This window comes from Tupaia chinensis, unplaced genomic scaffold, assembly GCF_000334495.1.
Source record: "Tupaia chinensis unplaced genomic scaffold, TupChi_1.0 Scaffold146386_1, whole genome shotgun sequence".
Classification (NCBI taxonomy): Eukaryota; Metazoa; Chordata; class Mammalia; order Scandentia; family Tupaiidae; genus Tupaia; species Tupaia belangeri.
In genome coordinates this window covers 2,545,173-2,560,955 of record NW_006206241.1, presented here as the reverse complement: position 1 = coordinate 2,560,955, position 15,783 = coordinate 2,545,173, and the positions used below count along the sequence as shown (strand labels likewise).

The following is a 15,783-nucleotide window of genomic DNA, read 5'->3' as shown; positions in this document are numbered from 1 at the left end:
CTCCCGAAACCTAGTTCTGGAAGAGGTTTGACGAGGGAGCCTCCCTCCTGGGCTTGGCGCTGAGGACTGCAGGTGGGGACTGGGGTGGAGGCTCAGAGTCACATGCTGGAGACTGCCCAGAGCTGTGCTCTGCTCTAGGGGTCACAGCAGCTAGGCTACACACCCTGGGGCCGTAGTGCTGGGGTCCCGTCTGCCCCCGCCGGGCTGGGCTGGACACCCACGGGGTGGGGGGTACTCCATCAGAGTACATCTACCTGTGGGTCACTGTTCCTAGCTTTCTGGAAGTAGGTCACAGGAGGAGGAGTCAGGGCCCATCCTGACCCTTTATTTCAGTCCCTGCATAAAGTTTACCTAATGAAGTCGTGGAGAAATGGATGTGATGTGCTTTTATAGAGAGCCAATGTCCATGGTTCCACCTCGTGACAGTCGCCATCTGGAGCCAGTGGGGCCTGGACGACGACCTAGCAGGTGACTCTCCATGGCACAGTCCAGAGGAGGGAAGCCGGGCTCACCTGGGAGAAATGGGAGTGGGGGAAAACGGAAATCACAGGACTCCATTTCCATCTCCTCGAACGTGGAAATGCAATCCCCCACCACAAGGAGTGGTTTGCTCTTCATTTGGTGTGGGCTCAGTTTTCAGGGCGAAAGAACAAGAAGGCCTAGAATTTTTCCAGGGTATCTTTGATTAAGAACGCAGGAAGCCAAGGGTTCAGGAGGGGCCAGCTGGAGGAACCCTGCCCAGGGCTTTGCTTGCCTCTGCCCTGACCAGAGATGCCAGGACCTCCCCAGCCGAGAGTTCGTGATCTGCTGCCACAACAACCCCAAAGAAAGAGGAGTCTGCTGGGAAGATTAACAGCCTCGGCCATTGTGGCAGGCCAGCAGAGGGTTTCCCAGCATTTCTCCTGCAGTAAAAGTCATTTCAGACTCCTTTTCCAAATAGAAACTTTTCTATTAAAAAATAAAGAGAGTAAGCAAATATTTACAAATGCAAAGTTAAAGGTTAAAAAAATATACTCTTCTCCAAAAGTGAGCTGCTGACCTGGGGAGCAGGCAAGGCTGTGACAGTTGTCACGGAGACCACCCCTGCGTCAGCCTGGTCTCCCTCCGGGAGGCACCTGTTCTTCCCTGAACTACACACACAGATTTTCTAAGACAAAGCGAGGAAAAAGGAGCAGAAATTCCGAGTTGATTACTACCAGCAGCAAACTCAGCGGCCTTGGATTAACAGGAGGGGCCGAACACCACTTATAAATGTTACTGGCCTCCAGGCCACAATTTCTAAAGGCCTCCAGCCTCTCTCCCCCTCCTGAGTGAAGTCGCCGAGTTTCTTTCTATGGTGGGGAAAATAATGTCCAAGTGGCACACGGTGCAGGTACAAATGGGTGCTCACGCAGGAGTCTGTTTCAACTGTTCACGTGTCCACGTGTGTGAGTGGAGGTACCCCAGAGCACGTAACGTGTCGTAATGTAATAGGCCAAGACCTTCCGAGTAAGCTAACTTGGCAGATAGCCGAAGTGTTTTCGTTTCAAGTTTGTGAAATTTGAAAACCTTTAAGCATGCTATTATTTGTAAAAGCCGTTTATATTCTTCATGGTTCCCTTCACTGCTTGCCAAGCCTCAAGTAACAACATTTGAGGAGTCTTAGTCGAGCTTGTGGACCTGCGTCCTCCTGCACCATGAGGGTGTGAAGGATGCCCTCAGGTGTCACTAAGTGGCTGGGTCTTTGCCATCCAATGGGAAGAGCTCCATGCCACTAGCCTGTTTGCCATGGTCCTCTGCCAAGTGAGTTTGGAGGATGGATGGGCATGGGCTTTACATCAGCAGTCATGGATTTAGATGCTGGTAAATACTTACCCTGTTAATGTGATGTATCACACTGATTGTCTGTATCTGTTAAACCATCCTTGCATACCAGAAATAAATTGCAGCTGGTAATTATGTATAATCCTGTTGATACATGCACATTTCAGTTTGGTTATATTCCATTGAGGATTTTGGCATCATTTTTCACCAGAGATTGGCCTGTGGCTTTCTTTCCTTGCAGTATTTTTGTCTGGTTTAGGTATCAAGGTGATGACAATCCCATGAAATGTGTCAGTAAGTAGCCTTTATAGCTTTAATTCTGGGAAAAATTAAAAAGTGTTGGCAGTAATAATTCTTGGAATGTTTGGTAGAATTGTCCATGAAGTTATCTGGACTTGGGTATTTCTTTTTTGGGGAGTTTTTATATACTACTTCAATCTCTCTCACTTTTTAAAATTTTTTAGCCTATATAAGTTTTTTATTTATTCCTGATTCAATTTAGATATCGTTTTTACAACACAGGGTAACATTTTTCTCTAGGTCATTCAATTTGTTGGCATGTAATTGTTTTAACAGTCCTTTATGACTACTTTCTGTTTCTCGGGCATCTGTTGTAATGTCTTCATTTCTATTTCCAAGTTTTTGGCTTAGTCTAGCAAAGGGCTGGTTGGTTTTGTTCACTTTTATAAAAGAAAAACCCAGGGATTAGTAGATGGTGTGGTGGTTGGGACACTGAACTCCAACATGGCTGAATGACTTGAGTTCTAGACCTGGCAGCTTGAAAATCATTCTGGGCAAGTGTGTGCACGCCCAGAGTCTCAAGAGGAGAATGGAGGAGAAAGGGTTGTGGTGGGGCTGTCTTCTCTGGGATGGGGGATGATTTCTCACTTTCCTTCTTTCTGTCTCTGTCTCTCTCTCTAGCGAGCGCAAGAGTCCTATGGCAAAAACACAAAAAGAAAACATAGTTTTATTGAATTTTCCATTTGATTTATTTCTATTCTGATTTTCACTATTTTCTCTCTTCTGTTAACTTTGGTGTCTAGTTTGCTCTTCATTCAGTTATTATTTTTTAAATAATTTTAATATCACATTTAATCACATATATCTGTAGTGTATAAGATTTTTTCCAGCATGATTACCATGCATATCAGTCAAGACAAAGACATTACTATACACATCAGCAGCAGCAAACAGCTTTTCTTTTTTTGTCAATTAAGCGTACTTTTTTCTTTTTCTTCACCTGCTCCCTTCCCTCCCTCCATCACCCAGCCTCATATTACCCCTATCCTTACTATTTCTACTATCTGCTGTTGCCCTCCCTGCTACTATACCTTCCAAACTTTCAGTTTCTACTCTAGAGTGCAGATAATTAGTATTTATTGAGTGGGGAAATACAGTCTAATTTCCATAACCTGACTTGTTTTGGTTAGCATTAAGTCTTCCATATTCGTCCATTTTATATCAACTGTCAGGATCTCATTGTTTTTTTATGGCTGAGTAGTATTCCATAGAGTACATATGCCACATTTTTTAATCCAGTCATCTGTTTTTGGACATTTGGGTTGATTCTGTATCCTAGCAGTTATAAATATTACTGAAATAAACATGGATGTGCAAGTGTTTTTCCAGTTGAGGGTTCTTCTATCCTTTGGGTAAATACCTAAAAGTGGAGTTACTGGGTCGTATGGTAGCTCTATTTGTAGGTTTCTAAGGAATATCCATATTGCTTTCCAAAGTGGCTGTACTAATTTACATTCCCACCAACAGTGTAATAGAGTTCTCATTTCACCACAGCCTCTCCAGCATGTATCATTATTTATCTTCTTAATTTTAGCCATTCTGACTGGGGTTAAGTGGTATCTCATTGTGCTTAGATTTGCATTTTCCTTATGATAAGAGATGTCGAGCATGTTTCCATATGCTTTTGGGCCATTTGTATGTCTTCTTTGGAGAATTGTCTGTTCAGCTGTTTTTCCAATCTTTTAATTAGATTGATCTTTGTGTGTGTGTAAGCTGCTCAAGTTCCCTGTATATTCTGGTTATCAATCCTTTATCTGAGATATAATTTGCAAATATATTCTCCCCCTCTGAGGGTCATCTTCTCACTCTATTTATTGTTTCTTTGACTGTGCAGAAGCGCCTCAGCTTAATGTAGTCCCATTTGTCTATTTTTGGGACTCTTGCCTGTGCTATGGAGGTCTTCTTTAAGAAATCTTTGCCTACTGCAAGGTCTCCAAGAGTTTTTCCTGTGTTTTCCACCAGTTTTATTTTAAAGAATTATTTTATTTATCTTTATATATTTATTTGTTTTATTTTGACCAGAGAAGGACAGAGCAAGAGAGAGGGAAAGTGAGAAAGCAAGCCACCAGGTCCAGGACTTCAACTGTGGTGGGTCATATGGGAGTCCAGAGTCCTTAACCACCCTGCCACCTGCTGGCCCCATCTACCAGTATTTTTTATAGTTTGAGGTTTTATGTTTAGATCCTGAATCCATTTTGAGTTCATTTTTGTTAGTGGTGAGAGATAAAGATCCAGTTTAATTCTTCTGCAGGTAGATATCCAGTTCTCTCAGCACCAGTTGCTGAAGAGATTTTCTTTTTCCCACTGGATCATCTGTGCCTTTTGTGAAGGATCAGTTGACTGCATGTTTTGGGGTTTATTTGAGGGTTCTCAATTCTGTTCCATTGGTCTACTTGTCTGCTTTTGTGTCAATACCATGCTGTTTTATTTATTACTGCTTTGTAATATGTGTTGAGGTCAGAAAATGAGATGCCTCCTACTTTATTTTCCTTGCACAGCATTGCTTTGGCAATACAGGGCCTTTTATGCTTCCAGACATATTTTATGACTGTTTTTTCTATTTCTGTGAGGAATGTCTCTGGTAGTGTAATTGGGATTGCATTGGATTTGTAGATTAATTTGGATAGGATTGTCATCCTTCCGATCCATAAACATGTGATGTTTTCCCACTTTTTGGTATCATTTTAATTTCTTTTTCTAGTATTTCATAGTTTTCCTTCTAGAGATCTTTGACATTTTTGGTAAGGTTTTTTCCTAGATATCTTATTGGTTTTGCAATTATTGTAAATGGGATTTCTTTCTTCAGTTCTGTCTCAGTTTGTCCATTGTTGGTGTATAACAATGCTATAGTTTTTTGTACATTGATTTTGTATCCTGCCATTTTACTCTATTCGTCTGTCATTTCCAGGAGTTTTCTCATGGATTCTTTTGGATTTTCTATATGTGCCACCATATCTTCTGCAAATAGAGATAAGTTCACTTCTTTTCCTATTTGGATGCCTTTTATTTCTGTCTCTTGTCTAATTGCATTGCCAAGAACTTCCAGTACTGTTAAACAGGAGTGGAGAAAGTGGGCAACCTTGTTTTTTCAAGTATTTAGTGGAAAGACTTTCAACTTTTCCCCATTCAGTATGATGTTTGCTATTGTCTTTTTTTATAGATGGCTTCTATTGTGTTGAGGAATGTACCTTCTATGCCAATTTTGTTAAGAGTCTTAATCAGGAAGGGATATTGTATTTTATCAAATGCCTTTTCTGCATTGATTAATATGACCATAGCTTTATCTTTCCTTTTGTTAATGTGATTCATTACATTTATTGTTTTGCATATGTTGAACCATCCTTCCATCCCTGGAATAAATCCTACTTGGTCAAGGTGTATAATCTTTTTAATATATTGTCGAATATGGTTTGCTAGAATCTTGTTGAGAATTTTCGCATCTGTATTTATTAGGGATATGGGCCTGAAGTTGTCCCATGTCCTTGCTTGATTTTGGAATTAAGATGATAGAGGCTTCATAGAATGAATTCATAAAGGTTTCTTCCTTTTGAATTTTTAAAAATAGTTTATGGAGAATTTGGGTTAGTTCTTCTTTAAAAGTTTGATGTAATTCTGTTGTAAAGCCATGAAGACTTGGGCTCTTTTTTGTTGGGAGACTATCTATTAATGATTCAATCTCATTGCTTGTTATGGGTATATTTAGACTTTCTATTTCTTCCTACTTCAATCTTGGTAAGTTACATGTGTCCAGAAATTTGTCCACCTCATCTAGATTTTCTTGTTCATTGGCATAGTGCTCTTTTTTCTCTCTCTTTTTCTTTTTTCTTTTTTTATGGAGAGGTTTTCGCTATAGGGCGCGGGTGCTCACCAGACAGAGAGAGACATAGAGACAGAAAGCGAGAAATCACCCCCCAGGGGGGATGGTCACGCCACAATCCCTTCTCCTCCATTCTCCTCTCGGGATCTTGGACACGCACGCACACGTGCCCAGCATGAGTTTTAAGCCACCGGGTCTGGGACATGAACTGCGGTCGACTACGTGGGAGTCCAGCGACATAGCCATTACACTAACTGCTGGTTCCCAGCATAGTGTTCTTTGATGATATTTTGTATTTCTGTTATATCCATTGCCTGTTTCCTTACTGATTTGATTTATCTGGTTCTTTTCTCTGTTATTTTTGATTAATCTAGGTAATGGTGTGTCAATTTTATTTATCTTCTCAAAGAACCAGACTTTGGTTTCATTTATTTTCTGTATAGTTTTTTTTTTTTTATTCTCTATTTCATTTATTTCAAATCTTTGTTATTTCTTTTCTCCTGGATATTTATTTATTGTTCTTGTTGTTGTTGTTGTTTTTCCAGTGCCTTGAGTTGTGTCGTTAGGTTGTTTATTTGCCACCTTTCTGCTTTTCTCTTGTGAGCACTAATTGCTATGAATTTTCCTCTTATAACTGCTTTTTCTGTGTCCCATTAGGTTATAAACACTTGTTTTCCATTATCATTGGTTTCTATGAAGCTGGATTTCAGTCTTAATTTCTTCTACAGTGGTAAAGTCATTTAGGAGTAGGTTGCTTAGTTTTCATGCGTTTGTGAATTTTTGAGGGCTCTTTCTGTAGTTGATTTCAAGTTTGATTCCATTGTGTCCAGAAAAGATGTTAGATATAGTTTCTATAACTTTGAATTTGTAAAGGCTTGTTTTGTGTCCTATCATGTGATCAGTCTTTGAAAATGTCCCATGTGGGGATGAGAAAAATGTATATTTTGTGGTAGTTGGGTGAAATACTCTATAGATGTCTGTCAAGTCCATTTCATGTATGGTATAATTTAGATCTTGTATCTCTTTATTTTTTGTCTAGATGGTCTGTCCAGAGGAGTCAGTGGGGTGTTGAGATCCCTACAATTATTGTTTTGCAGTCTATCTCTTCCTTGAGATCTAACAGTCTCTCTTTTGCATATTTAGGTACACCGGGGTTGAGTGCAAAGATATTGATAAGTATTATATCTTCCTGATGAACAAGTTCTTTTAGTACTATATAATGTCCTTCTTTGTCTCTTCTGACATCTTCCATCTTAGTCTATTTTGTCTGATATCACTACTCCAGCCTTTTTTTTTTTTTTTGTTTCCATTTGCATGGAATATCTTTTTCCAGAACTTTACTTTCAGTCTGTGTATGTCCCTATCAATGAGGTGTGTTTCTTGTAAGCAGTGTATAGATAGCTTCTGCTTTTGTATCCATTCAGCCAGTCTGTGTCATTTAATGGGAGAATTTAATCTATTAACAATCAGTGTTATTATTGATATTTGCAGATTTATCCCTGTCATTTTGTTAGCCATTTTCTCAGTTTTTGTTTTCTATTTATGTCTCTCTCTCTTTAGTTATTCTGATTACTTTTCCCTCTTGGTGCTAGGTCTGCCACAGCACAATCCATTCTTAGAATTCTTGCAAGTGGACAATGCGGTACCAGCAGGGGCAGTGCTATGGTGCTCTTGTTCCTGCCGTAAGGACTCTTCAAATTCCAAGGTGGCTCACCTCACAGACCCAGGGCACCACTTGGCACCAGGGTGCATCTCTGGGCCTCAGAGCTCTTGCCCCTCCTCAGCTGGTTCTTCTTCCTAGTCTGCTGTGGGTGGGTGTGTGGTTGGGCAGCCTCTGGGTCACACTTCCCTGAGTCGTTGTCTAATGCTGGCTGGCTGGGCTGCACAGGAACCCTCATTCTGCTCCAGGCTTTCAAGTTTGTCCTCTGGGGTGCAGGCCCTCTCAAGGTGCAGCTCATAGGTGTGTTCTTCTTTGGTGTGTGTGGCATGGGTTGGACAGGATGTCTCCTTTCACTTGAATCTGCCTAACTCCTTGACTGATGGACTCAATTTTAGTGACAATTTCTTTGACTGAAATTGCGTTTTCTGAGTGAGACTGCATGAAGATTTCTGGGTTGACCAGTTCAGAGATTACCTTTGACTGTTCCTTATCCATGGGAGATTCTTCAGATAGATGGGGAGTATTACTAAATGATCTGCTTCTCTGGTCATCAGTTGTCACTTTGCAAGGGGCTATTTCTACCACTGAGAGCCGACACCTTCCACTCCTTCCTCCACCCATTCCTCCATCCTGGAGTGGGAAAAGTACCAGAAGTGGGTTTCTGGGGAGAGCTCTACAAACTTTTCTAGGGCATTAAAAAAATCGATGCAATCTATACTGAAATCTGAGATTTCATCCTGGCAAGTTGGTTGGTGGCTTGGTGACTCAGGATCAGGGGACATGGGGAGGCCTTTCAGCTGAGATTTCAGTTCTTCCAGAGGCAATGAGTGGATGTTCATGTCTCCTTTCAGCACATCTGTCTCCAAACCTTCCACTGCTATGTCTGGAACTTGTTGGCCATTTCTGGGGCCTGTCCACATTGGATTAAGGCTTTGTATCCATGGCATTTGTCAAGAGGGAATTTTGATTCCTTTAGACAACACCCTGATGAGCATCCATTGATGTCATTTAAATTTAATTCATCTTCAATCTGTCCAGAATGAAATTCCCCAGAAATAAAATCCAAGCAGATTATTCTATCTTTGGTACACAGACCTTTCTTATTTGCATCTTGGGGGACCATATGTTCCACAAAGACAGGAGGTAGGGTCAGTGACTCTCCATGGACTTTACCTCAACAATCTGATCTGCAGGGGTGGCAGTGTCCTTCTTGTTGAGGTGTAGCCCAGGTTTGCCGATGGTTTCGTGGTGATCTGAGAGGCTGCTATCGAAATGAGATCTCCAGAGTTCATTATGCCATGTTCGCTTGCCAGCAGGATCCCCTGGTACTCTTCCAATTGTCTTATGAAACTGGAGTTGGTCTTAGTCATTGTCAGTCTTTCTTTCAAGTAGCCATAGGTGTGGTACAGCATCCAGCCAGCCTCTTCACTGTATAGGCAATCGTTACAGAGGCTGAGTGACTTACCCCTGTCTTGTGGACAAGGCATTTAGATCCATGTTTCTTTGCTTTAGAGATGAATTTGTAAGTGTCATTTTAGTAAGCCAGGAAATCTGTTGCTTCATCATATACCTAGATATTATGATACCCTAAGACTCCTGGGAAGAAGTTATCTTTCGAATGATATTCAAGATATACCGCACTCCTTGGCTCTGTAAGTCCTCTAAATTAGAGGTGTTCCATTCTGAGTTCAGAAACACATGCTCAAATATCACTATCTATAAATTCCTCGAATGACTGCAAGTCTGACACCATCTGCATTTCCAACTCTGTTCATATCTCTTTGGATGGGATGTTCTCCATATCCTTCTGCATCATTCTCTCCCTTAATTTGGTTTTAATTAATCTTACTGTTTGCTCATGTTCAGTTGCTGTCTGTACAGAGGGCTGGAGAGGAACTGCATGTCCTGCATATTCATTGACTGAGGATTGATCTGAGTTGGTACAGCTCTCATAGTAACTCACCCAGGTGGGAAATAGGTTGCCTGGGTAGTAGTTGTGCACTCTGGCCACTCCGCAGACTTGTTTACACTCTGCAGTGCAGACCACATTGCCTGCACAGATACAGGTTTGAATATGTGAACTCTGTTATCTGTTGAAATGTTGAACCCACTATTAACGTCCAAATGAATGAGATTATCATTCCAGAGAGATGGAACTAAGCCCATGGTACAAGTGCGACTGTCATTAGAGGAGAAATCCATTCCGAGGACAAGCTTTCTTCAGTGTCTTGTCTACCATTAGTTGAAATGACTTCCATTTTGCGAGTTCGATTCCAGTAAGTACTTTCCAGTCTTGCAGCTATCCTGATGTCTTCGGGCAGAGTGATATGAACGTTACTTGAAGATGGCTGCTGGAGATCGCCTGCATGGTTCTTGTGTCTGTGGCTGATTCTTGGTGGAGATGAGTCATTTCCTTGTGGTAGAAAAAGGGCAGCATCTCTGACAGAAAGCTCGCTGTTGAGCTGCTTGATGGCATTCTGTGAAATGACCGTGTTGCCGGAGAAGTAGGGATCATATTGAGGCCACCGAGGCTGCAGGTGTGGGATCGGGGGAAGGCACTGCCTTCTCGTGGGCTGTGCTCAGGGTCATGGTGCACAGTTCCACATCCTGGGCCTTACCAGCTTGGGCACGTAGGATTCACTCCTGTTAAACTCTGCGGGGGCAGGAGATGCGGGCAGTGCTGACTCTGGGCAACAGAGCTGGAGATAGCTGCTGAAGCCCTGGGGCTAGGCTGTGAAGTCTGGGCAGTTGGGACCTGCCACCAGCCTGCCCCTACCCGGGTTTGGAGTGGATGCTGTCTGTGTGTGTGTGTGTGTGTGTGTGTGTGTGTGTGTGTACGCACGCAGGGGGATTCAGTAATTCTTTAAGGCATAATGTTAAGTGCTTTATGTAAACTCTATTTCTTATTGATAAAAAAGAATTATTTTACTTAACTTTATTTATTATTATTATTTTAATTATTTCCAGACAGAGAGAGAGAGAGAAAGGGTGAAAACAAGCCTCCAGGTCTGGTACTTGGACTATGGTCAGCCACATGGGAGTCCAGCACCCTTAACCACCACACCACCTGCCAGCCCTTCCTTTTTAATGTAGATATTTATTTCTACACACTTCCTTCTCAGAACTTATTTTGTAGAATAATTTTTATTGTAATTTTTTATTTAGAAACAAAAGTACTCATCTTTTTTGTATAGTGTGCTTCTTCAAAGCATGATATAGTGAAAGAAAGTAAACATTTACCATCGCTAAGATTTATCAGCTATGCATTGTATATATTCAAAATTAATTGTACTGGCTATTTGGAAATATATATCACCAACATTGTTTGCCCGTATCCCCTAGATTTTGGTATGTTGTGTTTTCACTGTCTTTTGTCTTAATACATTTAAAAGAATTTCTCTTGATTTATTCTTTAATTTTTCAGGAGCAACTTGCTTAATTGTCACATAGTTGTGAGTTTTTTCCCATTACTTCTACTTTATTATTACGATTATAAGCAATACTAGGTATAGTTGCAATCTCCATACATTTGTTGACTTGCCTTGTGCCTGACTCATGACCTGTCTGGGAGAGCTCGGTGTCTTTGTGCCCTAGAGAAGTGCATGCATGCCAAGGCTGAAGGATGGAACAAATTGTGATTGTCTCTTAGTTCCATTCAGTCTAACGTGCAGGTCGGGCCTGTGCTTGCTTGTAATTTTCCGGTTGGTTGATCTAGCCATTGTTGACAGTGAGTATCAAAATCTCTTACTATTATTGAATTGTATATAAGTCTCCCTTCATGCCATGAGTTTCTTGTAGGAATTATATAATTGGATTTTTAAAATCTATTCAGTCATTGTATTTTTTTATTAAAGAATTTACTCCATTTACATTAAGTATTATTACTGACAGATAAAAACATACCATTGCTTTTATACTATAAACCATAAGAAATTTATCTAATAAACTAACTTCACTGAAGGGACCACAATAGACTTGTCCTGAACAAATCATGATTTGGATTAAAAAAATCACTTCTTGAGGAGATTCTGAAGGCCCCAAGTCTAGTAATTCCAGTTCTTCCTATTTTTTGTAGGACATGATTTCTAAATTTTGAAGATGCCTGTTATCTCCCTGAGGCTTATCTCTAGATTTGAATGTAGTGCGTGCACACATTCACACTCACACACATGCACACACACATTTTTAGTGGCCATGACTATGGCATCCTTTGCTAGGAGTCCTGAGACAGGTGTAATGGAAGACCTGGAAAACTCCAGCAACATGGCTGCTGGGGAGAAGTCATGCTAACCTCCCACCCAAACCTGCTCACCGTAGGATGCTGAGGTTGGAGGAAATTCTACTAGTGATGGATGCTGTCCAGATGGAGTCTGATGGTCTGCTGGGATGTCACAGGGTGAGGCAACTCAGACTCTCCTGGGTCACCTTGGGAGAGGAGCAAGGAGAGAAGAAGAAAAGAGCTCTCTAGGCGGTAGGTAGAGAGGGCTCAGCAGGCAGCAGGTGTCCTTCTAAGATAGCTGTTCTCACGCAGCACAGCCTACTTCCCCCTGTCCAAGAAAGGCATACACCTTAGTCCGTCTGTGCCCAATAGCACCATACCTCAGATGGACAGCTGAAAAAGAACAGAGATTTATTTCTCACTGTTCTGGAGACTGGGAAGTCCCAGGTCACGTTGCCAGCTGGTAGGTATCTGATGAGGGACCCAGTCTGTTCCTCTAAGGTGCCAGCCTCTTTCTGCTGCATTCTCCAGAGAGACCAACTAAGCCCTGACATGGGAGAAGGAACAGGACAAAAGGGGGCCTAAGCTGGCTCCTTCTAGACCTTTTATGAGGCACTAATTCATTCATCAGGGTGAGCCTGCAGGACTTAATCACTTCTCTTAGGGCCCACCCATAGTATTGCCACAGTGGGAACTGAGGCCCAACATATGGATGTTGGGGACACACTGAGACCATAGCAGCCTTTGATGACTGGTCCAAGAAGGGCAGGTGAGGCCTGGACCAGGCTGTGGTTAGGAAAGGAGGAGCCACGGAGCTGTGTGGGGTATGACAACAGGACTCCAGATTTGGGGGCTAGAAATAGGACGGGAAATTAGGATGCAGAAGCTAAGAGCAAGCCTGGTTCTGTCTGGCCTTTCCCAACGTGTGTGTGTGTGTGTGTGTGTGTGTGTGTGTCGGCAAGCTGTTCCCAGAGCATGGTTACACTAGGTGTTCTCTAGCACAGGGGTCATTTGGAGCTAGAAAGGAAGTTGGGATTTTAGTGGACTGGGCAGGCTTGGGCCAACAGCCACACGATGGGCTGGCAGCGGCTCCCCTCTCGGCCAAGCACCGAGGTGACCTGCTGCTGCTCACCTTGACTGCGGCCTGTGAGAGGCCTGGGTCACAGACTCTGCTACCTCGCACTCTTGGTGGGAGCTGCTGCTTTGAGGTCACTCGTTAGCGACAGCACAGGGCAGGCAGCTCAGATCTGGAGCCTGCCGTGACCTCGGCAGCCACAGGACAAGCGCCTTCATTACATGGAGAAGCTTGTGAAGACAGTTCCCATTTCCAGTTTCGTCTCTTTTTTCTTAAGCATCTTTACTCTTTCTCCATTCTTGGCGTTTCTCCAAAGTAATAATAATCTCAGTAGGAGTCTCATCAGCCCCCTTACGAGGATTGCCGGGGTTCAGCATCCTTCAGTTCAGGGTTTGCTGAGGACAACTGTGTTTCACTTGGTGTGACGACTAAAAACACACACAGCTGCCTCTTTAGGGGATCAAGATCCAGCTTTAGAAACCATCTGCGTGTTTGTGAAATATGAGAAAATCAATGGGCACAATCCGGCTGTGCGGCCTGGTGCCTGGGCTAACAGCTCTTCACTGCGGATCGAAGTCTGTTAAGATCCGTGTGCAGGAAGTGCCTGACCGTGGCTCTTGCAGACTTTGTCCTTCCTGCTCTGCCCTGGTTCCCCCTTTCGGTCTCTCTCATTGCCTGGGGGAGATGCCTAGAGGCAGCTTTCTAGAACCATAGAGAACAGCCCTGCAGGGCTCAAGTTCTGAGTCCAACAGGGGACATTGAGCCAGCGTCTAAGACCCCCCTGGAGGAACCAACTACATGTCTGTGGTCCCGGCCCTGCATGTCTCAGCCCACAGAAACCAGCAAGGCTTTTTCCAGTAGGGCTTGCCCCGTGGTCCAGAGACTGTGCCCTGTGCCCAGAAAGCCAGGTCCCCACAGGTCTGTGGGTCAGCAGCTTGAAAAATACTCTGGAAGTGTGTGTGTGCCCTAACTCTGATGGAGAACTGGAGGAAAAACAGTTGTGGCATGACCATGCCCCTTTGAGGGCAGGAGGTCCTCTCTCTCTCTTTCTCTCTCTCCTTCTCTCTCTCTTTCTCTCTCTCTCATGCCTGCACCCTCTGGCAATTAAAATTGGTTTTTTATTTTATTTTATTTTATTTTTCAAAAACGGTAATTAGTCAAGAAATTAAAGAGAATAACCCATTTGGAGAATATTTTGAATAAGCATTGAGGAGAAAATTATGGCAAGTAAAAATTTCCAACAACCTTGTTTTTATTTATTTATTTTTTTTGAGAGGCTTTTGCTATTGGGCACGTGCACTCGCCAGAAAGACAGAGACAGAAAGCGAGAAATCACCCCCCCGAGGGAGATGGCTACGCTGCAATCCCTTCTCCATTCTCCATTCTCCTTTCAGGATCTTGGGATTTCAGGCACGCACACACACCTGCCCAGCGTGAGTTTAAGACAACCAGGTCCAGGACTCGAACTGCAGTCAACTACATGGGAGTCCAGCAACATAGCCATTATGCCAACTGCTGGTCCCAACAACCTTGTTTTTTAAAAAAGAGGTCTAACTGGTTTGGATAAGATGCTTTTGATCCTCTCCTTCCCATAAAGATCTGAATACGGTCATGAAAAAAATTCCCAGGTTTCTTCGCCTCTGTCTCTGAGGATGGAGAGCAGATGTTTTTCTTGGTACACTTTAGGAACACGAAGTCTTCTGCAGCTCAGCGGTACCCCCTGGTGGCACGTAGAGGGAAGGGTCACTTTATGGGTGTTGGTGACTAAAAGACATTGCTGTCTCTCTCCCCAATGACTTGGGTACTCCCTTTAATACCTGCCTGCTGATCATATTACTCAGTAGAATGCGCCAATTAACAGCAACAAGCTCAAATGGGGTACACTTCAAAACTGGGCCTGCTATCAGAAGGTATGACCAAGACAGCCCATTTACCGAGGCCCTGATACATGTTAGAAGCTTTAAGAAGTTTACATTTTGTATTTTTATGTCATGCTTTCATTTGATGAAATGAAACAAATAAAAGATAAATGTTTTGTACACATATGAAGTAGACGGTTCGAATAAAAAGGGAAACAGTACACGCCACATTTGAACATGTTTCTAAATTTCACTGACGTGTTCTGAGCGTTAAATGAGATCCCGCATAAAGACCATCGTCACCGGGCCTGAGACAGTGATGGTGCCACTGCTTAATTAGAAATGTCCTGGCCTTTCTGCTCTTCGCCAGGCCTATGGTTCCGCAGTTCTTCCTCAGTGGGAGGGAGCGAGAGACTGGGAATCTTCTTTCTCAGGGGAAAAGGGACTCGTTTATGGCCCTCCCCCTACCAGCCTAGGGTCAGGCTCCCAGTGTCACAGCTCTTTGGCGGTCCAGCCATTTCTGTTTTCATTCACTCAGGCACTGGAACACAGGCACCTGGAGCATCAGTTTCCCCCAAGGCATGTCTACAATGCTTGGATGGCTGAGACGCAGGTGACCCTCTGACAACCACGTGTCATGGCAAAAACAGCCCCATTGTCCAGGTCCTCGTGGTTCAACTGGGGGGGGCCATTCAGACTCTCATCTCTGCTTGGTCATGAATTTTCCTACGGCATCACTGATTTGTATTCTTGACCCCACTTGAGATAAAGAGTCCCCAGTCCACTGAATGTTGACTTCACGTTGACCTAAGAGGCCAAAGCAAGAGAGTCATGGGCTGATGTGAGCAAAACTGACCATGCTAGGAAAGATTAGAGAGTACCTAGAGTTGAGAGGAGGGCCTGGGCTGAGCTTAATGTGGCCAGTGCTGCAAATGGCCTGGCTGTTCTTCCCTCCCTCAGGCTGCTGCTCAACATCCAAAGCCCTAGGAGAGAGGGGTACAGTGGCTGAACTTCACCCACATGCCTACCTTCCATAGAATGGATTTGGAC

General features: G+C 43.2%; 1 pseudogene; it reads right to left on the bottom strand.

Moving 5' to 3' along the window:
- Nucleotides 1-7,489: 7,489 nt before the first annotated feature.
- Nucleotides 7,490-15,783, bottom strand: part of LOC102499769 (protein phosphatase Slingshot homolog 2-like) — a 10,912-nt pseudogene continuing 2,618 nt past the window's right edge.